This window comes from Phyllobates terribilis, unplaced genomic scaffold (assembly GCF_046119375.1).
Source record: "Phyllobates terribilis strain yellow unplaced genomic scaffold, ASM4611937v1 Scaffold_38__1_contigs__length_12584779, whole genome shotgun sequence".
Taxonomy (NCBI): Eukaryota; Metazoa; Chordata; class Amphibia; order Anura; family Dendrobatidae; genus Phyllobates; species Phyllobates terribilis.
In genome coordinates this window covers 1,130,567-1,157,224 of record NW_027362798.1, presented here as the reverse complement: position 1 = coordinate 1,157,224, position 26,658 = coordinate 1,130,567, and the positions used below count along the sequence as shown (strand labels likewise).

General features: G+C 44.0%; 19 non-coding genes across 19 annotated transcripts; all 19 read left to right on the top strand.

Moving 5' to 3' along the window:
- The first annotated feature begins 2,108 nt into the window (after nucleotides 1-2,108).
- LOC141183342 (U2 spliceosomal RNA) lies at nucleotides 2,109-2,297 on the top strand. Its single transcript, XR_012258324.1, has one exon. It is a non-coding gene; the product is annotated as a U2 spliceosomal RNA (small nuclear RNA).
- A 1,115-nt stretch (nucleotides 2,298-3,412) lies between these two features.
- LOC141183234 (U2 spliceosomal RNA) lies at nucleotides 3,413-3,603 on the top strand. Its single transcript, XR_012258231.1, has one exon. It is a non-coding gene; the product is annotated as a U2 spliceosomal RNA (small nuclear RNA).
- A 1,115-nt stretch (nucleotides 3,604-4,718) lies between these two features.
- On the top strand, nucleotides 4,719-4,909 carry LOC141183222 (U2 spliceosomal RNA). Its single transcript, XR_012258220.1, has one exon. It is a non-coding gene; the product is annotated as a U2 spliceosomal RNA (small nuclear RNA).
- Nucleotides 4,910-6,024: 1,115 nt separating this feature from the next.
- Nucleotides 6,025-6,215, top strand: LOC141183210 (U2 spliceosomal RNA). Its single transcript, XR_012258209.1, has one exon. It is a non-coding gene; the product is annotated as a U2 spliceosomal RNA (small nuclear RNA).
- A 1,115-nt stretch (nucleotides 6,216-7,330) lies between these two features.
- On the top strand, nucleotides 7,331-7,521 carry LOC141183198 (U2 spliceosomal RNA). Its single transcript, XR_012258198.1, has one exon. It is a non-coding gene; the product is annotated as a U2 spliceosomal RNA (small nuclear RNA).
- Nucleotides 7,522-8,636: 1,115 nt separating this feature from the next.
- Nucleotides 8,637-8,827, top strand: LOC141183186 (U2 spliceosomal RNA). Its single transcript, XR_012258187.1, has one exon. It is a non-coding gene; the product is annotated as a U2 spliceosomal RNA (small nuclear RNA).
- A 1,115-nt stretch (nucleotides 8,828-9,942) lies between these two features.
- On the top strand, nucleotides 9,943-10,133 carry LOC141183174 (U2 spliceosomal RNA). Its single transcript, XR_012258176.1, has one exon. It is a non-coding gene; the product is annotated as a U2 spliceosomal RNA (small nuclear RNA).
- Nucleotides 10,134-11,248: 1,115 nt separating this feature from the next.
- On the top strand, nucleotides 11,249-11,439 carry LOC141183161 (U2 spliceosomal RNA). Its single transcript, XR_012258165.1, has one exon. It is a non-coding gene; the product is annotated as a U2 spliceosomal RNA (small nuclear RNA).
- A 1,115-nt stretch (nucleotides 11,440-12,554) lies between these two features.
- LOC141183148 (U2 spliceosomal RNA) lies at nucleotides 12,555-12,745 on the top strand. The gene has a single exon (XR_012258153.1). It is a non-coding gene; the product is annotated as a U2 spliceosomal RNA (small nuclear RNA).
- Nucleotides 12,746-13,860: 1,115 nt separating this feature from the next.
- LOC141183136 (U2 spliceosomal RNA) lies at nucleotides 13,861-14,051 on the top strand. Its single transcript, XR_012258142.1, has one exon. It is a non-coding gene; the product is annotated as a U2 spliceosomal RNA (small nuclear RNA).
- Nucleotides 14,052-15,166: 1,115 nt separating this feature from the next.
- Nucleotides 15,167-15,357, top strand: LOC141183124 (U2 spliceosomal RNA). Its single transcript, XR_012258131.1, has one exon. It is a non-coding gene; the product is annotated as a U2 spliceosomal RNA (small nuclear RNA).
- Nucleotides 15,358-16,472: 1,115 nt separating this feature from the next.
- On the top strand, nucleotides 16,473-16,663 carry LOC141183112 (U2 spliceosomal RNA). Its single transcript, XR_012258120.1, has one exon. It is a non-coding gene; the product is annotated as a U2 spliceosomal RNA (small nuclear RNA).
- Nucleotides 16,664-17,778: 1,115 nt separating this feature from the next.
- Nucleotides 17,779-17,969, top strand: LOC141183100 (U2 spliceosomal RNA). Its single transcript, XR_012258109.1, has one exon. It is a non-coding gene; the product is annotated as a U2 spliceosomal RNA (small nuclear RNA).
- A 1,116-nt stretch (nucleotides 17,970-19,085) lies between these two features.
- LOC141183163 (U2 spliceosomal RNA) lies at nucleotides 19,086-19,276 on the top strand. The gene has a single exon (XR_012258166.1). It is a non-coding gene; the product is annotated as a U2 spliceosomal RNA (small nuclear RNA).
- Nucleotides 19,277-20,391: 1,115 nt separating this feature from the next.
- Nucleotides 20,392-20,582, top strand: LOC141183088 (U2 spliceosomal RNA). The gene has a single exon (XR_012258098.1). It is a non-coding gene; the product is annotated as a U2 spliceosomal RNA (small nuclear RNA).
- Nucleotides 20,583-21,697: 1,115 nt separating this feature from the next.
- LOC141183076 (U2 spliceosomal RNA) lies at nucleotides 21,698-21,888 on the top strand. Its single transcript, XR_012258087.1, has one exon. It is a non-coding gene; the product is annotated as a U2 spliceosomal RNA (small nuclear RNA).
- Nucleotides 21,889-23,002: 1,114 nt separating this feature from the next.
- On the top strand, nucleotides 23,003-23,193 carry LOC141183064 (U2 spliceosomal RNA). The gene has a single exon (XR_012258076.1). It is a non-coding gene; the product is annotated as a U2 spliceosomal RNA (small nuclear RNA).
- Nucleotides 23,194-24,308: 1,115 nt separating this feature from the next.
- Nucleotides 24,309-24,499, top strand: LOC141183051 (U2 spliceosomal RNA). The gene has a single exon (XR_012258065.1). It is a non-coding gene; the product is annotated as a U2 spliceosomal RNA (small nuclear RNA).
- A 1,115-nt stretch (nucleotides 24,500-25,614) lies between these two features.
- On the top strand, nucleotides 25,615-25,805 carry LOC141183155 (U2 spliceosomal RNA). Its single transcript, XR_012258159.1, has one exon. It is a non-coding gene; the product is annotated as a U2 spliceosomal RNA (small nuclear RNA).
- Nucleotides 25,806-26,658: the final 853 nt, after the last annotated feature.

Here is a 26,658-nt window from a genome sequence, read left to right as displayed (position 1 = left end):
ATTGTTTAAAGAAGCTTTTAATACTAATAAATTACCCCCATCTTGGAGGAGAGGTCTGGTATCTTTAATATATAAAAAAGGGGATAGGAGCCAACTTAAAAACTGGCGGCCTATTACGCTTTTAAACCTTGATTATAAAATTTTAGCTAAACTTATTGCAGTCCGTTTAAAACCCTTTATAGCCAAATTAATTCACCCTAACCAGGTATGTGGTGTTCCCGGAAGAACCATAGCTGAGTCCCTCAACATAATTAGGGATACCATATGGTATTCAAAAGAGAGAAGTCAAAACCTTGCTATTTTATCCTTAGACTTTGAAAAAGCTTTTGACAGGGTATCGCATGAATTTCTTTTTATGGTTCTTAAAAAAATGGCGTTTCCAGAGAAAATTTTAACCCGCATTATGCTTTTATATCATTCTTGTTTTAGTCAAATTTCTGTAAATGGGTTTTTAACGAAGGGGGTTCCTCTATTATCAGGGGTGAAACAAGGGTGCCCTCTCTCACCACTGCTCTTTATCTGTGTTATGGAACCACTATTAACCATACTGAGAAAAGATAAAGTAATTAAAGGGGTACCTATTCCCGGGAGTAGGGGTATGCAACTTAAAGCCCTAAGTTACATGGATGATGTTACCATACTATGTCCAGATTCCACATCTCTGAGGAGGGTATTGAGAAACACACAATTTTTCTGTGAAGCCTCAGGTTTTAAATTAAATATAGATAAATGTGACTGTTTTAATGTGGGGGGATGGGACTCCTCTTTGACCCCTGGGATAGTGATACAGAAAAATCACATAAAAATTTTAGGAATTATTTTTAACCAAGCCAATGAGGGGGACCCTAACTGGGACTCTGCAATGGATAAAATAGAAAAAAAGATCTCATTGTGGAATTTAAGGAACCTTAGTATGGAAGGTAAAATTTTAATTATTAAAGCTGTTTTAATTCCCATTATGTTGTATGTTGCAATGGTGTTTCCCCCTTCCAATTTACAAATCAAGAAAGTAACAAGAATTGTTTTTATGTTTTTATGGGGTTCAAAAATGGAAAAGTTAAAAAGAGATCTGATGTACAAATGTAAATCTAATGGAGGTAAAGATGTACCCAATTTTTTTACCTTTTTCCATATAAAGTATTTCTGCTTCTGTTTTAAGGTTTTTAAATCTGATGGCATTTTTAGTTATCTTTTAAAATATGCAGCAGGAATGATTTTTAAAAGGTGGTTTAGCCTACCTTTAAGTTCTCCTGTGCTCCTGTGCCCACCTAAACAGTATGTGATACTTGAGAAAACGGTCAGACTTTTAGGTCTCCAGGAATTGGAGCCTGATATATTGGGGGACCAAAGGAAGGTATCTATTGCTTGCAGACACTCTGAGGACACAATTCCTGTCTCCAATTTTTCACAGGCAAGGTCCAAAACGGTGTGGCGAAATGTGTACGGGAAATATCTTGCAAATGTACACAAGGACCTTGCCTGGGCTATCGTCCACCAGTGCCTCCCTACCCGTGAGTTTCAACATAGGCGGGGGCTGGTGGCGAGAGCCAAATGTCCAAGAGATATATGCGGGGAAAGTGAGTCTGTATTGCATCTCTTTTGGAATTGTCATTTTGCACAGGAGGTTTGGAGAAAGGTAGGCCCACTTTTAAAATGGGCATGTGGCCTGAAAGATTTTAATCACTTTTATGTCTTTTATGGTCTTTTTAAGTGTCCAAATTTTAAACAATTCCGAGTTGCCTGGATTATTATTAATTGTTTTAAAAATGCCATGTGGAAAGTTAGAAATATTTTACTCTTCAAACATGATCATATTGATTCAACAGACTGTATAAAAATTGCTTTAAGTGAAATGTATATTTACTATCTCAGAGATAAAAAACTGTATGGAGCAAAAGAAGCGGCTTCTATGTGGTGTGTACAATTATGGAACACAATTAGTGGTAATTAAATAAACCCAAGTACATCTGTAATTATGATTTTCTTAATTGTTACAATGGTTTTATGATGGTAAATTGTGTTTTTACAAAAAACTTGAATTGATTATTATCATGTTTTATCATTTTATTGTAATGTTATAAATGTTCTTTTTTAAAACCTTTGTAAATATACTTTTGAATCAATAAAATTGCGTTGAAACCTTATCTGTTCTTATCAGTTTAATATCTGATACGTCCCCTATCTGGGGACCATATATTAAATGGATTTTTAGAACAGGGAGATGGAAAAAGAGCTTGCTCTGTCCACTCCACGCATTGACCTGGTATTGCAGTATCTCCAGGACCGGTGCACCCCTTCTTTAATGCAGTTTCTAAAATCAGAAAGAATTGAATTCAATGTTTTTTGTTCATTTTGCTTGTTTGTCGGATTTTGGGATGGACTCTTTGGCTTTGCTTTTCTTCTCCTCATTGGATTTTTCATGTTCAAAGTTGCAGAAGCCAGATTACAAGCTCATTTTGGTTCAACTTCAGCAACTGTGCATTGCATTGCCATGTAATGTGATGCAATGCTATCTTTCTAGCTCTCCCTTTTTACTTCCTTTTGGATAAACAGACATATTAGGCAAGCATTTTGGAGCTTTCACCTAAATAACTACAGGTGGTGAGATAAGCTGCACAATATAATTGACCTTTCAGTATATTGTTGCACACACACCATCTATTTAGCAAATGCCCTTGTTATCAACAGCAGCCTTTTAAACTCACCTGAGCTAACAGGTATGTGCGCTGGTTACTCTGCTGCGCTTAAAATTTCTTTTTTGGTTTGCTACAATGCCTTTTCTGAAACGTTGTCTCCTTCTGCTGGAACACTGACTTCTTTCATTTAATGCCTGCAGACTATAAAAGAGAACCCAACCCAAAAAGTTTGGTTGATTAGTCTGTGGCATTCTGTTAAACTGTTGCTTATGGCGGTCTCTGTGAGCTTCTCAGCGACATTCAGCCAGCCAGGTATCCTGCCTGCAGTAGATGGAATGTGGCAATGGAACGCTGGCTGCGCGTGTCATAATAGGCTCTGAGCCTTTATATACCTGTGCACAGCAGCAGCCACCTTCAGTCTGCTGCTGGACAGCCAGCAGCAGCAGCAGCAGGAGAGGTATGTAATCAGGAGCCCTCCTGCTAAGGGTAGACAGCTGCTCGTTCCACCCCACCCCCCGCCTTAATTGGTTCTCCTCCCTTCCAACGGTGTTGAGGCGGGTGGGAACAGCAGGGGGTGAAGGTGCTGTGTTTAAAGAGGTGGAGTTATGCAGATCTAAAATGCGTGGATTGCAGCAGCAGCAAGCCGAAAAGTGCAGGCATGTAAGGGATCTAGAGGTTGACAACATGTCTTCTTAACGGGAGTCCAGGAGCTCATCTCCACAAATGGACTTTTCAGGATCCTTGGGTGGCTCCGTAGTTTGAAACCAATTCTGGTTATCGCTTCTCGGCCTTTTGGCTAAGATCAAGTGTAGTATCTGTTCTTATCAGTTTAATATCTGATACGTCCCCTATCTGGGGACCATATATTAAATGGATTTTTAGAACAGGGAGATGGAAAAAGAGCTTGCTCTGTCCACTCCACGCATTGACCTGGTATTGCAGTATCTCCAGGACCGGTGCACCCCTTCTTTAATGCAGTTTCTAAAATCAGAAAGAATTGAATTCAATGTTTTTTGTTCATTTTGCTTGTTTGTCGGATTTTGGGATGGACTCTTTGGCTTTGCTTTTCTTCTCCTCATTGGATTTTTCATGTTCAAAGTTGCAGAAGCCAGATTACAAGCTCATTTTGGTTCAACTTCAGCAACTGTGCATTGCATTGCCATGTAATGTGATGCAATGCTATCTTTCTAGCTCTCCCTTTTTACTTCCTTTTGGATAAACAGACATATTAGGCAAGCATTTTGGAGCTTTCACCTAAATAACTACAGGTGGTGAGATAAGCTGCACAATATAATTGACCTTTCAGTATATTGTTGCACACACACCATCTATTTAGCAAATGCCCTTGTTATCAACAGCAGCCTTTTAAACTCACCTGAGCTAACAGGTATGTGCGCTGGTTACTCTGCTGCGCTTAAAATTTCTTTTTTGGTTTGCTACAATGCCTTTTCTGAAACGTTGTCTCCTTCTGCTGGAACACTGACTTCTTTCATTTAATGCCTGCAGACTATAAAAGAGAACCCAACCCAAAAAGTTTGGTTGATTAGTCTGTGGCATTCTGTTAAACTGTTGCTTATGGCGGTCTCTGTGAGCTTCTCAGCGACATTCAGCCAGCCAGGTATCCTGCCTGCAGTAGATGGAATGTGGTAATGGAACGCTGGCTGCGCGTGTCATAATAGGCTCTGAGCCTTTATATACCTGTGCACAGCAGCAGCCACCTTCAGTCTGCTGCTGGACAGCCAGCAGCAGCAGCAGCAGGAGAGGTATGTAATCAGGAGCCCTCCTGCTAAGGGTAGACAGCTGCTCGTTCCACCCCACCCCCCGCCTTAATTGGTTCTCCTCCCTTCCAACGGTGTTGAGGCGGGTGGGAACAGCAGGGGGTGAAGGTGCTGTGTTTAAAGAGGTGGAGTTATGCAGATCTAAAACGCGTGGATTGCAGCAGCAGCAAGCCGAAAAGTGCAGGCATGTAAGGGATCTAGAGGTTGACAACATGTCTTCTTAACGGGAGTCCAGGAGCTCATCTCCACAAATGGACTTTTCAGGATCCTTGGGTGGCTCCGTAGTTTGAAACCAATTCTGGTTATCGCTTCTCGGCCTTTTGGCTAAGATCAAGTGTAGTATCTGTTCTTATCAGTTTAATATCTGATACGTCCCCTATCTGGGGACCATATATTAAATGGATTTTTAGAACAGGGAGATGGAAAAAGAGCTTGCTCTGTCCACTCCACGCATTGACCTGGTATTGCAGTATCTCCAGGACCGGTGCACCCCTTCTTTAATGCAGTTTCTAAAATCAGAAAGAATTGAATTCAATGTTTTTTGTTCATTTTGCTTGTTTGTCGGATTTTGGGATGGACTCTTTGGCTTTGCTTTTCTTCTCCTCATTGGATTTTTCATGTTCAAAGTTGCAGAAGCCAGATTACAAGCTCATTTTGGTTCAACTTCAGCAACTGTGCATTGCATTGCCATGTAATGTGATGCAATGCTATCTTTCTAGCTCTCCCTTTTTACTTCCTTTTGGATAAACAGACATATTAGGCAAGCATTTTGGAGCTTTCACCTAAATAACTACAGGTGGTGAGATAAGCTGCACAATATAATTGACCTTTCAGTATATTGTTGCACACACACCATCTATTTAGCAAATGCCCTTGTTATCAACAGCAGCCTTTTAAACTCACCTGAGCTAACAGGTATGTGCGCTGGTTACTCTGCTGCGCTTAAAATTTCTTTTTTGGTTTGCTACAATGCCTTTTCTGAAACGTTGTCTCCTTCTGCTGGAACACTGACTTCTTTCATTTAATGCCTGCAGACTATAAAAGAGAACCCAACCCAAAAAGTTTGGTTGATTAGTCTGTGGCATTCTGTTAAACTGTTGCTTATGGCGGTCTCTGTGAGCTTCTCAGCGACATTCAGCCAGCCAGGTATCCTGCCTGCAGTAGATGGAATGTGGCAATGGAACGCTGGCTGCGCGTGTCATAATAGGCTCTGAGCCTTTATATACCTGTGCACAGCAGCAGCCACCTTCAGTCTGCTGCTGGACAGCCAGCAGCAGCAGCAGCAGGAGAGGTATGTAATCAGGAGCCCTCCTGCTAAGGGTAGACAGCTGCTCGTTCCACCCCACCCCCCGCCTTAATTGATTCTCCTCCCTTCCAACGGTGTTGAGGCGGGTGGGAACAGCAGGGGGTGAAGGTGCTGTGTTTAAAGAGGTGGAGTTATGCAGATCTAAAACGCGTGGATTGCAGCAGCAGCAAGCTGAAAAGTGCAGGCATGTAAGGGATCTAGAGGTTGACAACATGTCTTCTTAACGGGAGTCCAGGAGCTCATCTCCACAAATGGACTTTTCAGGATCCTTGGGTGGCTCCGTAGTTTGAAACCAATTCTGGTTATCGCTTCTCGGCCTTTTGGCTAAGATCAAGTGTAGTATCTGTTCTTATCAGTTTAATATCTGATACGTCCCCTATCTGGGGACCATATATTAAATGGATTTTTAGAACAGGGAGATGGAAAAAGAGCTTGCTCTGTCCACTCCACGCATTGACCTGGTATTGCAGTATCTCCAGGACCGGTGCACCCCTTCTTTAATGCAGTTTCTAAAATCAGAAAGAATTGAATTCAATGTTTTTTGTTCATTTTGCTTGTTTGTCGGATTTTGGGATGGACTCTTTGGCTTTGCTTTTCTTCTCCTCATTGGATTTTTCATGTTCAAAGTTGCAGAAGCCAGATTACAAGCTCATTTTGGTTCAACTTCAGCAACTGTGCATTGCATTGCCATGTAATGTGATGCAATGCTATCTTTCTAGCTCTCCCTTTTTACTTCCTTTTGGATAAACAGACATATTAGGCAAGCATTTTGGAGCTTTCACCTAAATAACTACAGGTGGTGAGATAAGCTGCACAATATAATTGACCTTTCAGTATATTGTTGCACACACACCATCTATTTAGCAAATGCCCTTGTTATCAACAGCAGCCTTTTAAACTCACCTGAGCTAACAGGTATGTGCGCTGGTTACTCTGCTGCGCTTAAAATTTCTTTTTTGGTTTGCTACAATGCCTTTTCTGAAACGTTGTCTCCTTCTGCTGGAACACTGACTTCTTTCATTTAATGCCTGCAGACTATAAAAGAGAACCCAACCCAAAAAGTTTGGTTGATTAGTCTGTGGCATTCTGTTAAACTGTTGCTTATGGCGGTCTCTGTGAGCTTCTCAGCGACATTCAGCCAGCCAGGTATCCTGCCTGCAGTAGATGGAATGTGGCAATGGAACGCTGGCTGCGCGTGTCATAATAGGCTCTGAGCCTTTATATACCTGTGCACAGCAGCAGCCACCTTCAGTCTGCTGCTGGACAGCCAGCAGCAGCAGCAGCAGGAGAGGTATGTAATCAGGAGCCCTCCTGCTAAGGGTAGACAGCTGCTCGTTCCACCCCACCCCCCGCCTTAATTGATTCTCCTCCCTTCCAACGGTGTTGAGGCGGGTGGGAACAGCAGGGGGTGAAGGTGCTGTGTTTAAAGAGGTGGAGTTATGCAGATCTAAAACGCGTGGATTGCAGCAGCAGCAAGCTGAAAAGTGCAGGCATGTAAGGGATCTAGAGGTTGACAACATGTCTTCTTAACGGGAGTCCAGGAGCTCATCTCCACAAATGGACTTTTCAGGATCCTTGGGTGGCTCCGTAGTTTGAAACCAATTCTGGTTATCGCTTCTCGGCCTTTTGGCTAAGATCAAGTGTAGTATCTGTTCTTATCAGTTTAATATCTGATACGTCCCCTATCTGGGGACCATATATTAAATGGATTTTTAGAACAGGGAGATGGAAAAAGAGCTTGCTCTGTCCACTCCACGCATTGACCTGGTATTGCAGTATCTCCAGGACCGGTGCACCCCTTCTTTAATGCAGTTTCTAAAATCAGAAAGAATTGAATTCAATGTTTTTTGTTCATTTTGCTTGTTTGTCGGATTTTGGGATGGACTCTTTGGCTTTGCTTTTCTTCTCCTCATTGGATTTTTCATGTTCAAAGTTGCAGAAGCCAGATTACAAGCTCATTTTGGTTCAACTTCAGCAACTGTGCATTGCATTGCCATGTAATGTGATGCAATGCTATCTTTCTAGCTCTCCCTTTTTACTTCCTTTTGGATAAACAGACATATTAGGCAAGCATTTTGGAGCTTTCACCTAAATAACTACAGGTGGTGAGATAAGCTGCACAATATAATTGACCTTTCAGTATATTGTTGCACACACACCATCTATTTAGCAAATGCCCTTGTTATCAACAGCAGCCTTTTAAACTCACCTGAGCTAACAGGTATGTGCGCTGGTTACTCTGCTGCGCTTAAAATTTCTTTTTTGGTTTGCTACAATGCCTTTTCTGAAACGTTGTCTCCTTCTGCTGGAACACTGACTTCTTTCATTTAATGCCTGCAGACTATAAAAGAGAACCCAACCCAAAAAGTTTGGTTGATTAGTCTGTGGCATTCTGTTAAACTGTTGCTTATGGCGGTCTCTGTGAGCTTCTCAGCGACATTCAGCCAGCCAGGTATCCTGCCTGCAGTAGATGGAATGTGGCAATGGAACGCTGGCTGCGCGTGTCATAATAGGCTCTGAGCCTTTATATACCTGTGCACAGCAGCAGCCACCTTCAGTCTGCTGCTGGACAGCCAGCAGCAGCAGCAGCAGGAGAGGTATGTAATCAGGAGCCCTCCTGCTAAGGGTAGACAGCTGCTCGTTCCACCCCACCCCCCGCCTTAATTGGTTCTCCTCCCTTCCAACGGTGTTGAGGCGGGTGGGAACAGCAGGGGGTGAAGGTGCTGTGTTTAAAGAGGTGGAGTTATGCAGATCTAAAACGCGTGGATTGCAGCAGCAGCAAGCCGAAAAGTGCAGGCATGTAAGGGATCTAGAGGTTGACAACATGTCTTCTTAACGGGAGTCCAGGAGCTCATCTCCACAAATGGACTTTTCAGGATCCTTGGGTGGCTCCGTAGTTTGAAACCAATTCTGGTTATCGCTTCTCGGCCTTTTGGCTAAGATCAAGTGTAGTATCTGTTCTTATCAGTTTAATATCTGATACGTCCCCTATCTGGGGACCATATATTAAATGGATTTTTAGAACAGGGAGATGGAAAAAGAGCTTGCTCTGTCCACTCCACGCATTGACCTGGTATTGCAGTATCTCCAGGACCGGTGCACCCCTTCTTTAATGCAGTTTCTAAAATCAGAAAGAATTGAATTCAATGTTTTTTGTTCATTTTGCTTGTTTGTCGGATTTTGGGATGGACTCTTTGGCTTTGCTTTTCTTCTCCTCATTGGATTTTTCATGTTCAAAGTTGCAGAAGCCAGATTACAAGCTCATTTTGGTTCAACTTCAGCAACTGTGCATTGCATTGCCATGTAATGTGATGCAATGCTATCTTTCTAGCTCTCCCTTTTTACTTCCTTTTGGATAAACAGACATATTAGGCAAGCATTTTGGAGCTTTCACCTAAATAACTACAGGTGGTGAGATAAGCTGCACAATATAATTGACCTTTCAGTATATTGTTGCACACACACCATCTATTTAGCAAATGCCCTTGTTATCAACAGCAGCCTTTTAAACTCACCTGAGCTAACAGGTATGTGCGCTGGTTACTCTGCTGCGCTTAAAATTTCTTTTTTGGTTTGCTACAATGCCTTTTCTGAAACGTTGTCTCCTTCTGCTGGAACACTGACTTCTTTCATTTAATGCCTGCAGACTATAAAAGAGAACCCAACCCAAAAAGTTTGGTTGATTAGTCTGTGGCATTCTGTTAAACTGTTGCTTATGGCGGTCTCTGTGAGCTTCTCAGCGACATTCAGCCAGCCAGGTATCCTGCCTGCAGTAGATGGAATGTGGCAATGGAACGCTGGCTGCGCGTGTCATAATAGGCTCTGAGCCTTTATATACCTGTGCACAGCAGCAGCCACCTTCAGTCTGCTGCTGGACAGCCAGCAGCAGCAGCAGCAGGAGAGGTATGTAATCAGGAGCCCTCCTGCTAAGGGTAGACAGCTGCTCGTTCCACCCCACCCCCCGCCTTAATTGGTTCTCCTCCCTTCCAACGGTGTTGAGGCGGGTGGGAACAGCAGGGGGTGAAGGTGCTGTGTTTAAAGAGGTGGAGTTATGCAGATCTAAAACGCGTGGATTGCAGCAGCAGCAAGCCGAAAAGTGCAGGCATGTAAGGGATCTAGAGGTTGACAACATGTCTTCTTAACGGGAGTCCAGGAGCTCATCTCCACAAATGGACTTTTCAGGATCCTTGGGTGGCTCCGTAGTTTGAAACCAATTCTGGTTATCGCTTCTCGGCCTTTTGGCTAAGATCAAGTGTAGTATCTGTTCTTATCAGTTTAATATCTGATACGTCCCCTATCTGGGGACCATATATTAAATGGATTTTTAGAACAGGGAGATGGAAAAAGAGCTTGCTCTGTCCACTCCACGCATTGACCTGGTATTGCAGTATCTCCAGGACCGGTGCACCCCTTCTTTAATGCAGTTTCTAAAATCAGAAAGAATTGAATTCAATGTTTTTTGTTCATTTTGCTTGTTTGTCGGATTTTGGGATGGACTCTTTGGCTTTGCTTTTCTTCTCCTCATTGGATTTTTCATGTTCAAAGTTGCAGAAGCCAGATTACAAGCTCATTTTGGTTCAACTTCAGCAACTGTGCATTGCATTGCCATGTAATGTGATGCAATGCTATCTTTCTAGCTCTCCCTTTTTACTTCCTTTTGGATAAACAGACATATTAGGCAAGCATTTTGGAGCTTTCACCTAAATAACTACAGGTGGTGAGATAAGCTGCACAATATAATTGACCTTTCAGTATATTGTTGCACACACACCATCTATTTAGCAAATGCCCTTGTTATCAACAGCAGCCTTTTAAACTCACCTGAGCTAACAGGTATGTGCGCTGGTTACTCTGCTGCGCTTAAAATTTCTTTTTTGGTTTGCTACAATGCCTTTTCTGAAACGTTGTCTCCTTCTGCTGGAACACTGACTTCTTTCATTTAATGCCTGCAGACTATAAAAGAGAACCCAACCCAAAAAGTTTGGTTGATTAGTCTGTGGCATTCTGTTAAACTGTTGCTTATGGCGGTCTCTGTGAGCTTCTCAGCGACATTCAGCCAGCCAGGTATCCTGCCTGCAGTAGATGGAATGTGGCAATGGAACGCTGGCTGCGCGTGTCATAATAGGCTCTGAGCCTTTATATACCTGTGCACAGCAGCAGCCACCTTCAGTCTGCTGCTGGACAGCCAGCAGCAGCAGCAGCAGGAGAGGTATGTAATCAGGAGCCCTCCTGCTAAGGGTAGACAGCTGCTCGTTCCACCCCACCCCCCGCCTTAATTGATTCTCCTCCCTTCCAACGGTGTTGAGGCGGGTGGGAACAGCAGGGGGTGAAGGTGCTGTGTTTAAAGAGGTGGAGTTATGCAGATCTAAAACGCGTGGATTGCAGCAGCAGCAAGCTGAAAAGTGCAGGCATGTAAGGGATCTAGAGGTTGACAACATGTCTTCTTAACGGGAGTCCAGGAGCTCATCTCCACAAATGGACTTTTCAGGATCCTTGGGTGGCTCCGTAGTTTGAAACCAATTCTGGTTATCGCTTCTCGGCCTTTTGGCTAAGATCAAGTGTAGTATCTGTTCTTATCAGTTTAATATCTGATACGTCCCCTATCTGGGGACCATATATTAAATGGATTTTTAGAACAGGGAGATGGAAAAAGAGCTTGCTCTGTCCACTCCACGCATTGACCTGGTATTGCAGTATCTCCAGGACCGGTGCACCCCTTCTTTAATGCAGTTTCTAAAATCAGAAAGAATTGAATTCAATGTTTTTTGTTCATTTTGCTTGTTTGTCGGATTTTGGGATGGACTCTTTGGCTTTGCTTTTCTTCTCCTCATTGGATTTTTCATGTTCAAAGTTGCAGAAGCCAGATTACAAGCTCATTTTGGTTCAACTTCAGCAACTGTGCATTGCATTGCCATGTAATGTGATGCAATGCTATCTTTCTAGCTCTCCCTTTTTACTTCCTTTTGGATAAACAGACATATTAGGCAAGCATTTTGGAGCTTTCACCTAAATAACTACAGGTGGTGAGATAAGCTGCACAATATAATTGACCTTTCAGTATATTGTTGCACACACACCATCTATTTAGCAAATGCCCTTGTTATCAACAGCAGCCTTTTAAACTCACCTGAGCTAACAGGTATGTGCGCTGGTTACTCTGCTGCGCTTAAAATTTCTTTTTTGGTTTGCTACAATGCCTTTTCTGAAACGTTGTCTCCTTCTGCTGGAACACTGACTTCTTTCATTTAATGCCTGCAGACTATAAAAGAGAACCCAACCCAAAAAGTTTGGTTGATTAGTCTGTGGCATTCTGTTAAACTGTTGCTTATGGCGGTCTCTGTGAGCTTCTCAGCGACATTCAGCCAGCCAGGTATCCTGCCTGCAGTAGATGGAATGTGGCAATGGAACGCTGGCTGCGCGTGTCATAATAGGCTCTGAGCCTTTATATACCTGTGCACAGCAGCAGCCACCTTCAGTCTGCTGCTGGACAGCCAGCAGCAGCAGCAGCAGGAGAGGTATGTAATCAGGAGCCCTCCTGCTAAGGGTAGACAGCTGCTCGTTCCACCCCACCCCCCGCCTTAATTGGTTCTCCTCCCTTCCAACGGTGTTGAGGCGGGTGGGAACAGCAGGGGGTGAAGGTGCTGTGTTTAAAGAGGTGGAGTTATGCAGATCTAAAACGCGTGGATTGCAGCAGCAGCAAGCCGAAAAGTGCAGGCATGTAAGGGATCTAGAGGTTGACAACATGTCTTCTTAACGGGAGTCCAGGAGCTCATCTCCACAAATGGACTTTTCAGGATCCTTGGGTGGCTCCGTAGTTTGAAACCAATTCTGGTTATCGCTTCTCGGCCTTTTGGCTAAGATCAAGTGTAGTATCTGTTCTTATCAGTTTAATATCTGATACGTCCCCTATCTGGGGACCATATATTAAATGGATTTTTAGAACAGGGAGATGGAAAAAGAGCTTGCTCTGTCCACTCCACGCATTGACCTGGTATTGCAGTATCTCCAGGACCGGTGCACCCCTTCTTTAATGCAGTTTCTAAAATCAGAAAGAATTGAATTCAATGTTTTTTGTTCATTTTGCTTGTTTGTCGGATTTTGGGATGGACTCTTTGGCTTTGCTTTTCTTCTCCTCATTGGATTTTTCATGTTCAAAGTTGCAGAAGCCAGATTACAAGCTCATTTTGGTTCAACTTCAGCAACTGTGCATTGCATTGCCATGTAATGTGATGCAATGCTATCTTTCTAGCTCTCCCTTTTTACTTCCTTTTGGATAAACAGACATATTAGGCAAGCATTTTGGAGCTTTCACCTAAATAACTACAGGTGGTGAGATAAGCTGCACAATATAATTGACCTTTCAGTATATTGTTGCACACACACCATCTATTTAGCAAATGCCCTTGTTATCAACAGCAGCCTTTTAAACTCACCTGAGCTAACAGGTATGTGCGCTGGTTACTCTGCTGCGCTTAAAATTTCTTTTTTGGTTTGCTACAATGCCTTTTCTGAAACGTTGTCTCCTTCTGCTGGAACACTGACTTCTTTCATTTAATGCCTGCAGACTATAAAAGAGAACCCAACCCAAAAAGTTTGGTTGATTAGTCTGTGGCATTCTGTTAAACTGTTGCTTATGGCGGTCTCTGTGAGCTTCTCAGCGACATTCAGCCAGCCAGGTATCCTGCCTGCAGTAGATGGAATGTGGCAATGGAACGCTGGCTGCGCGTGTCATAATAGGCTCTGAGCCTTTATATACCTGTGCACAGCAGCAGCCACCTTCAGTCTGCTGCTGGACAGCCAGCAGCAGCAGCAGCAGGAGAGGTATGTAATCAGGAGCCCTCCTGCTAAGGGTAGACAGCTGCTCGTTCCACCCCACCCCCCGCCTTAATTGGTTCTCCTCCCTTCCAACGGTGTTGAGGCGGGTGGGAACAGCAGGGGGTGAAGGTGCTGTGTTTAAAGAGGTGGAGTTATGCAGATCTAAAACGCGTGGATTGCAGCAGCAGCAAGCCGAAAAGTGCAGGCATGTAAGGGATCTAGAGGTTGACAACATGTCTTCTTAACGGGAGTCCAGGAGCTCATCTCCACAAATGGACTTTTCAGGATCCTTGGGTGGCTCCGTAGTTTGAAACCAATTCTGGTTATCGCTTCTCGGCCTTTTGGCTAAGATCAAGTGTAGTATCTGTTCTTATCAGTTTAATATCTGATACGTCCCCTATCTGGGGACCATATATTAAATGGATTTTTAGAACAGGGAGATGGAAAAAGAGCTTGCTCTGTCCACTCCACGCATTGACCTGGTATTGCAGTATCTCCAGGACCGGTGCACCCCTTCTTTAATGCAGTTTCTAAAATCAGAAAGAATTGAATTCAATGTTTTTTGTTCATTTTGCTTGTTTGTCGGATTTTGGGATGGACTCTTTGGCTTTGCTTTTCTTCTCCTCATTGGATTTTTCATGTTCAAAGTTGCAGAAGCCAGATTACAAGCTCATTTTGGTTCAACTTCAGCAACTGTGCATTGCATTGCCATGTAATGTGATGCAATGCTATCTTTCTAGCTCTCCCTTTTTACTTCCTTTTGGATAAACAGACATATTAGGCAAGCATTTTGGAGCTTTCACCTAAATAACTACAGGTGGTGAGATAAGCTGCACAATATAATTGACCTTTCAGTATATTGTTGCACACACACCATCTATTTAGCAAATGCCCTTGTTATCAACAGCAGCCTTTTAAACTCACCTGAGCTAACAGGTATGTGCGCTGGTTACTCTGCTGCGCTTAAAATTTCTTTTTTGGTTTGCTACAATGCCTTTTCTGAAACGTTGTCTCCTTCTGCTGGAACACTGACTTCTTTCATTTAATGCCTGCAGACTATAAAAGAGAACCCAACCCAAAAAGTTTGGTTGATTAGTCTGTGGCATTCTGTTAAACTGTTGCTTATGGCGGTCTCTGTGAGCTTCTCAGCGACATTCAGCCAGCCAGGTATCCTGCCTGCAGTAGATGGAATGTGGCAATGGAACACTGGCTGCGCGTGTCATAATAGGCTCTGAGCCTTTATATACCTGTGCACAGCAGCAGCCACCTTCAGTCTGCTGCTGGACAGCCAGCAGCAGCAGCAGCAGGAGAGGTATGTAATCAGGAGCCCTCCTGCTAAGGGTAGACAGCTGCTCGATCCACCCCACCCCCCGCCTTAATTGGTTCTCCTCCCTTCCAACGGTGTTGAGGCGGGTGGGAACAGCAGGGGGTGAAGGTGCTGTGTTTAAAGAGGTGGAGTTATGCAGATCTAAAACGCGTGGATTGCAGCAGCAGCAAGCCGAAAAGTGCAGGCATGTAAGGGATCTAGAGGTTGACAACATGTCTTCTTAACGGGAGTCCAGGAGCTCATCTCCACAAATGGACTTTTCAGGATCCTTGGGTGGCTCCGTAGTTTGAAACCAATTCTGGTTATCGCTTCTCGGCCTTTTGGCTAAGATCAAGTGTAGTATCTGTTCTTATCAGTTTAATATCTGATACGTCCCCTATCTGGGGACCATATATTAAATGGATTTTTAGAACAGGGAGATGGAAAAAGAGCTTGCTCTGTCCACTCCACGCATTGACCTGGTATTGCAGTATCTCCAGGACCGGTGCACCCCTTCTTTAATGCAGTTTCTAAAATCAGAAAGAATTGAATTCAATGTTTTTTGTTCATTTTGCTTGTTTGTCGGATTTTGGGATGGACTCTTTGGCTTTGCTTTTCTTCTCCTCATTGGATTTTTCATGTTCAAAGTTGCAGAAGCCAGATTACAAGCTCATTTTGGTTCAACTTCAGCAACTGTGCATTGCATTGCCATGTAATGTGATGCAATGCTATCTTTCTAGCTCTCCCTTTTTACTTCCTTTTGGATAAACAGACATATTAGGCAAGCATTTTGGAGCTTTCACCTAAATAACTACAGGTGGTGAGATAAGCTGCACAATATAATTGACCTTTCAGTATATTGTTGCACACACACCATCTATTTAGCAAATGCCCTTGTTATCAACAGCAGCCTTTTAAACTCACCTGAGCTAACAGGTATGTGCGCTGGTTACTCTGCTGCGCTTAAAATTTCTTTTTTGGTTTGCTACAATGCCTTTTCTGAAACGTTGTCTCCTTCTGCTGGAACACTGACTTCTTTCATTTAATGCCTGCAGACTATAAAAGAGAACCCAACCCAAAAAGTTTGGTTGATTAGTCTGTGGCATTCTGTTAAACTGTTGCTTATGGCGGTCTCTGTGAGCTTCTCAGCGACATTCAGCCAGCCAGGTATCCTGCCTGCAGTAGATGGAATGTGGCAATGGAACGCTGGCTGCGCGTGTCATAATAGGCTCTGAGCCTTTATATACCTGTGCACAGCAGCAGCCACCTTCAGTCTGCTGCTGGACAGCCAGCAGCAGCAGCAGCAGGAGAGGTATGTAATCAGGAGCCCTCCTGCTAAGGGTAGACAGCTGCTCGTTCCACCCCACCCCCCGCCTTAATTGGTTCTCCTCCCTTCCAACGGTGTTGAGGCGGGTGGGAACAGCAGGGGGTGAAGGTGCTGTGTTTAAAGAGGTGGAGTTATGCAGATCTAAAACGCGTGGATTGCAGCAGCAGCAAGCCGAAAAGTGCAGGCATGTAAGGGATCTAGAGGTTGACAACATGTCTTCTTAACGGGAGTCCAGGAGCTCATCTCCACAAATGGACTTTTCAGGATCTTTGGGTGGCTCCGTAGTTTGAAACCAATTCTGGTTATCGCTTCTCGGCCTTTTGGCTAAGATCAAGTGTAGTATCTGTTCTTATCAGTTTAATATCTGATACGTCCCCTATCTGGGGACCATATATTAAATGGATTTTTAGAACAGGGAGATGGAAAAAGAGCTTGCTCTGTCCACTCCACGCATTGACCTGGTATTGCAGTATCTCCAGGACCGGTGCACCCCTTCTTTAATGCAGTTTCTAAAATCAGAAAGAATTGAATTCAATGTTTTTTGTTCATTTTGCTTGTTTGTCGGATTTTGGGATGGACTCTTTGGCTTTGCTTTTCTTCTCCTCATTGGATTTTTCATGTTCAAAGTTGCAGAAGCCAGATTACAAGCTCATTTTGGTTCAACTTCAGCAACTGTGCATTGCATTGCCATGTAATGTGATGCAATGCTATCTTTCTAGCTCTCCCTTTTTACTTCCTTTTGGATAAACAGACATATTAGGCAAGCATTTTGGAGCTTTCACCTAAATAACTACAGGTGGTGAGATAAGCTGCACAATATAATTGACCTTTCAGTATATTGTTGCACACACACCATCTATTTAGCAAATGCCCTTGTTATCAACAGCAGCCTTTTAAACTCACCTGAGCTAACAGGTATGTGCGCTGGTTACTCTGCTGCGCTTAAAATTTCTTTTTTGGTTTGCTACAATGCCTTTTCTGAAACGTTGTCTCCTTCTGCTGGAACACTGACTTCTTTCATTTAATGCCTGCAGACTATAAAAGAGAACCCAACCCAAAAAGTTTGGTTGATTAGTCTGTGGCATTCTGTTAAACTGTTGCTTATGGCGGTCTCTGTGAGCTTCTCAGCGACATTCAGCCAGCCAGGTATCCTGCCTGCAGTAGATGGAATGTGGCAATGGAACGCTGGCTGCGCGTGTCATAATAGGCTCTGAGCCTTTATATACCTGTGCACAGCAGCAGCCACCTTCAGTCTGCTGCTGGACAGCCAGCAGCAGCAGCAGCAGGAGAGGTATGTAATCAGGAGCCCTCCTGCTAAGGGTAGACAGCTGCTCGTTCCACCCCACCCCCCGCCTTAATTGGTTCTCCTCCCTTCCAACGGTGTTGAGGCGGGTGGGAACAGCAGGGGGTGAAGGTGCTGTGTTTAAAGAGGTGGAGTTATGCAGATCTAAAACGCGTGGATTGCAGCAGCAGCAAGCCGAAAAGTGCAGGCATGTAAGGGATCTAGAGGTTGACAACATGTCTTCTTAACGGGAGTCCAGGAGCTCATCTCCACAAATGGACTTTTCAGGATCCTTGGGTGGCTCCGTAGTTTGAAACCAATTCTGGTTATCGCTTCTCGGCCTTTTGGCTAAGATCAAGTGTAGTATCTGTTCTTATCAGTTTAATATCTGATACGTCCCCTATCTGGGGACCATATATTAAATGGATTTTTAGAACAGGGAGATGGAAAAAGAGCTTGCTCTGTCCACTCCACGCATTGACCTGGTATTGCAGTATCTCCAGGACCGGTGCACCCCTTCTTTAATGCAGTTTCTAAAATCAGAAAGAATTGAATTCAATGTTTTTTTGTTCATTTTGCTTGTTTGTCGGATTTTGGGATGGACTCTTTGGCTTTGCTTTTCTTCTCCTCATTGGATTTTTCATGTTCAAAGTTGCAGAAGCCAGATTACAAGCTCATTTTGGTTCAACTTCAGCAACTGTGCATTGCATTGCCATGTAATGTGATGCAATGCTATCTTTCTAGCTCTCCCTTTTTACTTCCTTTTGGATAAACAGACATATTAGGCAAGCATTTTGGAGCTTTCACCTAAATAACTACAGGTGGTGAGATAAGCTGCACAATATAATTGACCTTTCAGTATATTGTTGCACACACACCATCTATTTAGCAAATGCCCTTGTTATCAACAGCAGCCTTTTAAACTCACCTGAGCTAACAGGTATGTGCGCTGGTTACTCTGCTGCGCTTAAAATTTCTTTTTTGGTTTGCTACAATGCCTTTTCTGAAACGTTGTCTCCTTCTGCTGGAACACTGACTTCTTTCATTTAATGCCTGCAGACTATAAAAGAGAACCCAACCCAAAAAGTTTGGTTGATTAGTCTGTGGCATTCTGTTAAACTGTTGCTTATGGCGGTCTCTGTGAGCTTCTCAGCGACATTCAGCCAGCCAGGTATCCTGCCTGCAGTAGATGGAATGTGGCAATGGAACGCTGGCTGCGCGTGTCATAATAGGCTCTGAGCCTTTATATACCTGTGCACAGCAGCAGCCACCTTCAGTCTGCTGCTGGACAGCCAGCAGCAGCAGCAGCAGGAGAGGTATGTAATCAGGAGCCCTCCTGCTAAGGGTAGACAGCTGCTCGTTCCACCCCACCCCCCGCCTTAATTGGTTCTCCTCCCTTCCAACGGTGTTGAGGCGGGTGGGAACAGCAGGGGGTGAAGGTGCTGTGTTTAAAGAGGTGGAGTTATGCAGATCTAAAACGCGTGGATTGCAGCAGCAGCAAGCCGAAAAGTGCAGGCATGTAAGGGATCTAGAGGTTGACAACATGTCTTCTTAACGGGAGTCCAGGAGCTCATCTCCACAAATGGACTTTTCAGGATCCTTGGGTGGCTCCGTAGTTTGAAACCAATTCTGGTTATCGCTTCTCGGCCTTTTGGCTAAGATCAAGTGTAGTATCTGTTCTTATCAGTTTAATATCTGATACGTCCCCTATCTGGGGACCATATATTAAATGGATTTTTAGAACAGGGAGATGGAAAAAGAGCTTGCTCTGTCCACTCCACGCATTGACCTGGTATTGCAGTGTCTCCAGGACCGGTGCACCCCTTCTTTAATGCAGTTTCTAAAATCAGAAAGAATTGAATTCAATGTTTTTTGTTCATTTTGCTTGTTTGTCGGATTTTGGGATGGACTCTTTGGCTTTGCTTTTCTTCTCCTCATTGGATTTTTCATGTTCAAAGTTGCAGAAGCCAGATTACAAGCTCATTTTGGTTCAACTTCAGCAACTGTGCATTGCATTGCCATGTAATGTGATGCAATGCTATCTTTCTAGCTCTCCCTTTTTACTTCCTTTTGGATAAACAGACATATTAGGCAAGCATTTTGGAGCTTTCACCTAAATAACTACAGGTGGTGAGATAAGCTGCACAATATAATTGACCTTTCAGTATATTGTTGCACACACACCATCTATTTAGCAAATGCCCTTGTTATCAACAGCAGCCTTTTAAACTCACCTGAGCTAACAGGTATGTGCGCTGGTTACTCTGCTGCGCTTAAAATTTCTTTTTTGGTTTGCTACAATGCCTTTTCTGAAACGTTGTCTCCTTCTGCTGGAACACTGACTTCTTTCATTTAATGCCTGCAGACTATAAAAGAGAACCCAACCCAAAAAGTTTGGTTGATTAGTCTGTGGCATTCTGTTAAACTGTTGCTTATGGCGGTCTCTGTGAGCTTCTCAGCGACATTCAGCCAGCCAGGTATCCTGCCTGCAGTAGATGGAATGTGGCAATGGAACGCTGGCTGCGCGTGTCATAATAGGCTCTGAGCCTTTATATACCTGTGCACAGCAGCAGCCACCTTCAGTCTGCTGCTGGACAGCCAGCAGCAGCAGCAGCAGGAGAGGTATGTAATCAGGAGCCCTCCTGATAAGGGTAGACAGCTGCTCGTTCCACCCCACCCCCCGCCTTAATTGGTTCTCCTCCCTTCCAACGGTGTTGAGGCGGGTGGGAACAGCAGGGGGTGAAGGTGCTGTGTTTAAAGAGGTGGAGTTATGCAGATCTAAAACGCGTGGATTGCAGCAGCAGCAAGCCGAAAAGTGCAGGCATGTAAGGGATCTAGAGGTTGACAACATGTCTTCTTAACGGGAGTCCAGGAGCTCATCTCCACAAATGGACTTTTCAGGATCCTTGGGTGGCTCCGTAGTTTGAAACCAATTCTGGTTATCGCTTCTCGGCCTTTTGGCTAAGATCAAGTGTAGTATCTGTTCTTATCAGTTTAATATCTGATACGTCCCCTATCTGGGGACCATATATTAAATGGATTTTTAGAACAGGGAGATGGAAAAAGAGCTTGCTCTGTCCACTCCACGCATTGACCTGGTATTGCAGTATCTCCAGGACCGGTGCACCCCTTCTTTAATGCAGTTTCTAAAATCAGAAAGAATTGAATTCAATGTTTTTTGTTCATTTTGCTTGTTTGTCGGATTTTGGGATGGACTCTTTGGCTTTGCTTTTCTTCTCCTCATTGGATTTTTCATGTTCAAAGTTGCAGAAGCCAGATTACAAGCTCATTTTGGTTCAACTTCAGCAACTGTGCATTGCATTGCCATGTAATGTGATGCAATGCTATCTTTCTAGCTCTCCCTTTTTACTTCCTTTTGGATAAACAGACATATTAGGCAAGCATTTTGGAGCTTTCACCTAAATAACTACAGGTGGTGAGATAAGCTGCACAATATAATTGACCTTTCAGTATATTGTTGCACACACACCATCTATTTAGCAAATGCCCTTGTTATCAACAGCAGCCTTTTAAACTCACCTGAGCTAACAGGTATGTGCGCTGGTTACTCTGCTGCGCTTAAAATTTCTTTTTTGGTTTGCTACAATGCCTTTTCTGAAACGTTGTCTCCTTCTGCTGGAACACTGACTTCTTTCATTTAATGCCTGCAGACTATAAAAGAGAACCCAACCCAAAAAGTTTGGTTGATTAGTCTGTGGCATTCTGTTAAACTGTTGCTTATGGCGGTCTCTGTGAGCTTCTCAGCGACATTCAGCCAGCCAGGTATCCTGCCTGCAGTAGATGGAATGTGGCAATGGAACGCTGGCTGCGCGTGTCATAATAGGCTCTGAGCCTTTATATACCTGTGCACAGCAGCAGCCACCTTCAGTCTGCTGCTGGACAGCCAGCAGCAGCAGCAGCAGGAGAGGTATGTAATCAGGAGCCCTCCTGATAAGGGTAGACAGCTGCTCGTTCCACCCCACCCCCCGCCTTAATTGGTTCTCCTCCCTTCCAACGGTGTTGAGGCGGGTGGGAACAGCAGGGGGTGAAGGTGCTGTGTTTAAAGAGGTGGAGTTATGCAGATCTAAAACGCGTGGATTGCAGCAGCAGCAAGCCGAAAAGTGCAGGCATGTAAGGGATCTAGAGGTTGACAACATGTCTTCTTAACGGGAGTCCAGGAGCTCATCTCCACAAATGGACTTTTCAGGATCCTTGGGTGGCTCCGTAGTTTGAAACCAATTCTGGTTATCGCTTCTCGGCCTTTTGGCTAAGATCAAGTGTAGTATCTGTTCTTATCAGTTTAATATCTGATACGTCCCCTATCTGGGGACCATATATTAAATGGATTTTTAGAACAGGGAGATGGAAAAAGAGCTTGCTCTGTCCACTCCACGCATTGACCTGGTATTGCAGTATCTCCAGGACCGGTGCACCCCTTCTTTAATGCAGTTTCTAAAATCAGAAAGAATTGAATTCAATGTTTTTTGTTCATTTTGCTTGTTTGTCGGATTTTGGGATGGACTCTTTGGCTTTGCTTTTCTTCTCCTCATTGGATTTTTCATGTTCAAAGTTGCAGAAGCCAGATTACAAGCTCATTTTGGTTCAACTTCAGCAACTGTGCATTGCATTGCCATGTAATGTGATGCAATGCTATCTTTCTAGCTCTCCCTTTTTACTTCCTTTTGGATAAACAGACATATTAGGCAAGCATTTTGGAGCTTTCACCTAAATAACTACAGGTGGTGAGATAAGCTGCACAATATAATTGACCTTTCAGTATATTGTTGCACACACACCATCTATTTAGCAAATGCCCTTGTTATCAACAGCAGCCTTTTAAACTCACCTGAGCTAACAGGTATGTGCGCTGGTTACTCTGCTGCGCTTAAAATTTCTTTTTTGGTTTGCTACAATGCCTTTTCTGAAACGTTGTCTCCTTCTGCTGGAACACTGACTTCTTTCATTTAATGCCTGCAGACTATAAAAGAGAACCCAACCCAAAAAGTTTGGTTGATTAGTCTGTGGCATTCTGTTAAACTGTTGCTTATGGCGGTCTCTGTGAGCTTCTCAGCGACATTCAGCCAGCCAGGTATCCTGCCTGCAGTAGATGGAATGTGGCAATGGAACGCTGGCTGCGCGTGTCATAATAGGCTCTGAGCCTTTATATACCTGTGCACAGCAGCAGCCACCTTCAGTCTGCTGCTGGACAGCCAGCAGCAGCAGCAGCAGGAGAGTATGTAATCAGGAGCCCTCCTGCTAAGGGTAGACAGCTGCTCGTTCCACCCCACCCCCCGCCTTAATTGGTTCTCCTCCCTTCCAACGGTGTTGAGGCGGGTGGGAACAGCAGGGGGTGAAGGTGCTGTGTTTAAAGAGGTGGAGTTATGCAGATCTAAAACGCGTGGATTGCAGCAGCAGCAAGCCGAAAAGTGCAGGCATGTAAGGGATCTAGAGGTTGACAACATGTCTTCTTAACGGGAGTCCAGGAGCTCATCTCCACAAATGGACTTTTCAGGATCCTTGGGTGGCTCCGTAGTTTGAAACCAATTCTGGTTATCGCTTCTCGGCCTTTTGGCTAAGATCAAGTGTAGTATCTGTTCTTATCAGTTTAATATCTGATACGTCCCCTATCTGGGGACCATATATTAAATGGATTTTTAGAACAGGGAGATGGAAAAAGAGCTTGCTCTGTCCACTCCACGCATTGACCTGGTATTGCAGTATCTCCAGGACCGGTGCACCCCTTCTTTAATGCAGTTTCTAAAATCAGAAAGAATTGAATTCAATGTTTTTTGTTCATTTTGCTTGTTTGTCGGATTTTGGGATGGACTCTTTGGCTTTGCTTTTCTTCTCCTCATTGGATTTTTCATGTTCAAAGTTGCAGAAGCCAGATTACAAGCTCATTTTGGTTCAACTTCAGCAACTGTGCATTGCATTGCCATGTAATGTGATGCAATGCTATCTTTCTAGCTCTCCCTTTTTACTTCCTTTTGGATAAACAGACATATTAGGCAAGCATTTTGGAGCTTTCACCTAAATAACTACAGGTGGTGAGATAAGCTGCACAATATAATTGACCTTTCAGTATATTGTTGCACACACACCATCTATTTAGCAAATGCCCTTGTTATCAACAGCAGCCTTTTAAACTCACCTGAGCTAACAGGTATGTGCGCTGGTTACTCTGCTGCGCTTAAAATTTCTTTTTTGGTTTGCTACAATGCCTTTTCTGAAACGTTGTCTCCTTCTGCTGGAACACTGACTTCTTTCATTTAATGCCTGCAGACTATAAAAGAGAACCCAACCCAAAAAGTTTGGTTGATTAGTCTGTGGCATTCTGTTAAACTGTTGCTTATGGCGGTCTCTGTGAGCTTCTCAGCGACATTCAGCCAGCCAGGTATCCTGCCTGCAGTAGATGGAATGTGGCAATGGAACGCTGGCTGCGCGTGTCATAATAGGCTCTGAGCCTTTATATACCTGTGCACAGCAGCAGCCACCTTCAGTCTGCTGCTGGACAGCCAGCAGCAGCAGCAGCAGGAGAGGTATGTAATCAGGAGCCCTCCTGCTAAGGGTAGACAGCTGCTCGTTCCACCCCACCCCCCGCCTTAATTGGTTCTCCTCCCTTCCAACGGTGTTGAGGCGGGTGGGAACAGCAGGGGGTGAAGGTGCTGTGTTTAAAGAGGTGGAGTTATGCAGATCTAAAACGCGTGGATTGCAGCAGCAGCAAGCCGAAAAGTGCAGGCATGTAAGGGATCTAGAGGTTGACAACATGTCTTCTTAACGGGAGTCCAGGAGCTCATCTCCACAAATGGACTTTTCAGGATCCTTGGGTGGCTCCGTAGTTTGAAACCAATTCTGGTTATCGCTTCTCGGCCTTTTGGCTAAGATCAAGTGTAGTATCTGTTCTTATCAGTTTAATATCTGATACGTCCCCTATCTGGGGACCATATATTAAATGGATTTTTAGAACAGGGAGATGGAAAAAGAGCTTGCTCTGTCCACTCCACGCATTGACCTGGTATTGCAGTATCTCCAGGACCGGTGCACCCCTTCTTTAATGCAGTTTCTAAAATCAGAAAGAATTGAATTCAATGTTTTTTGTTCATTTTGCTTGTTTGTCGGATTTTGGGATGGACTCTTTGGCTTTGCTTTTCTTCTCCTCATTGGATTTTTCATGTTCAAAGTTGCAGAAGCCAGATTACAAGCTCATTTTGGTTCAACTTCAGCAACTGTGCATTGCATTGCCATGTAATGTGATGCAATGCTATCTTTCTAGCTCTCCCTTTTTACTTCCTTTTGGATAAACAGACATATTAGGCAAGCATTTTGGAGCTTTCACCTAAATAACTACAGGTGGTGAGATAAGCTGCACAATGTAATTGACCTTTCAGTATATTGTTGCACACACACCATCTATTTAGCAAATGCCCTTGTTATCAACAGCAGCCTTTTAAACTCACCTGAGCTAACAGATATGTGCGCTGGTTACTCTGCTGCGCTTAAAATTTCTTTTTTGGTTTGCTACAATGCCTTTTCTGAAACGTTGTCTCCTTCTGCTGGAACACTGACTTCTTTCATTTAATGCCTGCAGACTATAAAAGAGAACCCAACCCAAAAAGTTTGGTTGATTAGTCTGTGGCATTCTGTTAAACTGTTGCTTATGGCGGTCTCTGTGAGCTTCTCAGCGACATTCAGCCAGCCAGGTATCCTGCCTGCAGTAGATGGAATGTGGCAATGGAACGCTGGCTGCGCGTGTCATAATAGGCTCTGAGCCTTTATGTACCTGTGCACAGCAGCAGCCACCTTCAGTCTGCTGCTGGACAGCCAGCAGCAGCAGCAGCAGGAGAGGTATGTAATCAGGAGCCCTCCTGCTAAGGGTAGACAGCTGCTCGTTCCACCCCACCCCCCGCCTTAATTGGTTCTCCTCCCTTCCAACGGTGTTGAGGCGGGTGGGAACAGCAGGGGGTGAAGGTGCTGTGTTTAAAGAGGTGGAGTTATGCAGATCTAAAACGCGTGGATTGCAGCAGCAGCAAGCCAAAAAGTGCAGGCATGTAAGGGATCAACAGGTTGACAACATGTCTTCTTAACGGGAGTCCAGGAGCTCATCTCCACAAATGGACTTTTCAGGATCCTTGGGTGGCTCCGTAGTTTGAAACCAATTCTGGTTATCGCTTCTCGGCCTTTTGGCTAAGATCAAGTGTAGTATCTGTTCTTATCAGTTTAATATCTGATACGTCCCCTATCTGGGGACCATATATTAAATGGATTTTTAGAACAGGGAGATGGAAAAAGAGCTTGCTCTGTCCACTCCACGCATTGACCTGGTATTGCAGTATCTCCAGGACCAGTGCACCCCTTCTTTAATGCAGTTTCTAAAATCAGAAAGAATTGAATTCAATGTTTTTTGTTCATTTTGCTTGTTTGTCGGATTTTGGGATGGACTCTTTGGCTTTGCTTTTCTTCTCCTCATTGGATTTTTCATGTTCAAAGTTGCAGAAGCCAGATTACAAGCTCATTTTGGTTCAACTTCAGCAACTGTGCATTGCATTGCCATGTAATGTGATGCAATGCTATCTTTCTAGCTCTCCCTTTTTACTTCCTTTTGGATAAACAGACATATTAGGCAAGCATTTTGGAGCTTTCACCTAAATAACTACAGGTGGTGAGATAAGCTGCACAATATAATTGACCTTTCAGTATATTGTTGCACACACACCATCTATTTAGCAAATGCCCTTGTTATCAACAGCAGCCTTTTAAACTCACCTGAGCTAACAGGTATGTGCGCTGGTTACTCTGCTGCGCTTAAAATTTCTTTTTTGGTTTGCTACAATGCCTTTTCTGAAACGTTGTCTCCTTCTGCTGGAACACTGACTTCTTTCATTTAATGCCTGCAGACTATAAAAGAGAACCCAACCCAAAAAGTTTGGTTGATTAGTCTGTGGCATTCTGTTAAACTGTTGCTTATGGCGGTCTCTGTGAGCTTCTCAGCGACATTCAGCCAGCCAGGTATCCTGCCTGCAGTAGATGGAATGTGGCAATGGAACGCTGGCTGCGCGTGTCATAATAGGCTCTGAGCCTTTATATACCTGTGCACAGCAGCAGCCACCTTCAGTCTGCTGCTGGACAGCCAGCAGCAGCAGCAGCAGGAGAGGTATGTAATCAGGAGCCCTCCTGCTAATGGTAGACAGCTGCTCGTTCCACCCCACCC